The sequence below is a fragment of the Mandrillus leucophaeus genome, unplaced genomic scaffold (genome assembly GCF_000951045.1).
Source record: "Mandrillus leucophaeus isolate KB7577 unplaced genomic scaffold, Mleu.le_1.0 Scaffold366, whole genome shotgun sequence".
NCBI lineage: Eukaryota > Metazoa > Chordata > Mammalia > Primates > Cercopithecidae > Mandrillus > Mandrillus leucophaeus.
In genome coordinates this window covers 47,365-49,620 of record NW_012103876.1, presented here as the reverse complement: position 1 = coordinate 49,620, position 2,256 = coordinate 47,365, and positions in this window count along the sequence as shown.

The following is a 2,256-nucleotide window of genomic DNA, read 5'->3' as shown; positions in this document are numbered from 1 at the left end:
GTGAGGCCTAATGTCACCCTGGGACCTGATGTCCACTTGGGTCCTGATAGCTACCTTAGGCCTGTTGTTCACCTGGGGCCAGGCGTTGTGCTGGGCCTTAATGTCTACTAGGAGCCTGGTGTTTACCGGGGGGTCTTGATTCCCACCTGGGGCCTGGGTGTTTACATGGGGTCTGATACCCTTCTGTGGCTTTGGTTTCAATCTGTGGCCTGATGTTCACGTTCACCAGGCATCTAGGTACCTGCGTGAGGCCTAATGTCACCCTGGGACCTGATGTTCACCTGGGGCCTGGTGTCAACCTGGGGCGTGGGTGTTCACCTGGGGCCTAGTAATTTACGTGTGCCGTTGTGTTTACCGAGTTCCTAGGTGTCAACTTGTATCTTAATTTCTTCCATGAGCCTGGTGTCCACCTGGAGCCTGGGTGTCACCCTAGGGCCTGAAATCCTGGGGACTAGCTGTCCAAGTGGAGCCTAGGTATCACTTGGTATTCACTTGGGTCTGAATTTCGCCTGGGGTCTGATGTTCATTCGGAGTGAAGTTTTCACTTGAGTCCTCATGTAAACCTGGTGCCTGGCTGTCAGCCTTGAGCCTGATGTTCACCTGGGATCCTCTGTCCACATTGGGACTGATTATTCACCTGGTGCCACGTGTGCACGTGGGACCTTGTCTACCTGGGGCCTAGGAGTACTCCCTAGGCCGGGTGCCTACCTGGGTTCTGATATCCACGTCGGGCTTGGTGTTCACTTGGGGCCTGATGGCTACTTGGGGCTTGCGTAGCCTCTGGGGATGGGTGTTCTGGGTGTTCTTCTGGGGATGGGTGTTCACCTGCAGTCTGATACCTACTTGGGGCTTGAGTATCCTCTCGGGGCCTGATGTTCCCCTATGACCTGGTGTGCAACTGGGCCTGGGTGTCAGCCTGGCACCTGAGTTCAGTGTCCACTTGGGGCCTGGTATTTAGCTGGGGCTCTGATACCCACCTGAGGCCTGGGTGTTTAGGTGTGGCCTGTTACCTTTCTGTGGCCTGGGTGTTTATCAGGAGCCTGAGGTTCACCAGGCCACCTAGGTATCCACCTGGACCAAATGTTTCTCTGGGGCCTGATGTTCATTTGTTGTCTGGTGTTTACCAAGGGCTTGGGCATCCACCTGTTGACTGATGTTCAGCTGGGGCATAGATACTCACCTGGGGCCCGAAGGTACACCTGGGACCTGACGTCTGCCAGAGGCCTAGTAATCCACATGGGCCTGGTGTTTACTGGAAGCCTAATACTCACCTTGGGCTTGGTGTTTACCTGGAGCCTTGGTGTCAACCTGGGGCTGGACTTCCACGGGGGGCCTATTATCCACCTGGAGACAGGATGTCCAATTGGGTTCTGATGTCCACCTAGGATCATCCTCATGTATGGCGGATGAAATTTAGGGCCTGGTGGTAAAATTTAAAAGAGAACCTTAAAAGCTATCGAGCCAAGTGAAGCAAGCAGAGGAAGGTCATTCCATTCCAGCAATGAGAAGAATGTGAGCCCAGCGATGGAGCCTTGAGCAGCTCAGTATGTGTTGGGACCTGCAAGAGGGAGGGAAGTTGTGGGTGCACTGGAATACCAGACCCGGGATGGGAGGATGCTTTTCAAGCTGCCTTGCACTTTCTCCTGGAACGTCATAGGAAGCCAGACTTATTCTTTGTAGGTCAGAGTTGAGTGTTATGTAACATCAACGTTTGCAGGAAATGAAGTGGAAACACTTTTCGTAGATAGAAGAGACAGCACTTGCAAAAATTTAGGAATGTGAGGGAACATACGTTGGGAATGATTTTGTTTTTAAAACAATTAACAGTTTTTTCTTTCTCTTTCTTTCTTTCTTTTTCTCCTTCCTTCCTTCTTTCCTTCTTTCTTTCTTTTCTTCCTTTCTTTCTTTCTTTCTTTCTTCCTTTCTTCCTTTCTTTCTCTTTCTTTCTTTTTTTGAGACAGTCTTGCTCTGTCACCCAAGCTGGAATGCAGTGTCACGATCTCAGCTCACTGCAACCTCCACCTTGCAGATTCAAGTGAATCTCCTGCCTTAGCCTCCTGGGTAGCTGGGATTACAGGCATACACCACCACGTCTGGCTAATTTTTGTATTTTCAGTAGAGACACGGGGTCTTGCCATATTGCCCATGCCGGTCTCAAATTCTGGAGCTCAATGAGATCCTCCCACCTCAGCCTCCCAAAGTGCTGGGATTACAACCAGGAGCCACTGCGCCCAGCCAGGATGCTTGTTTTTTTAA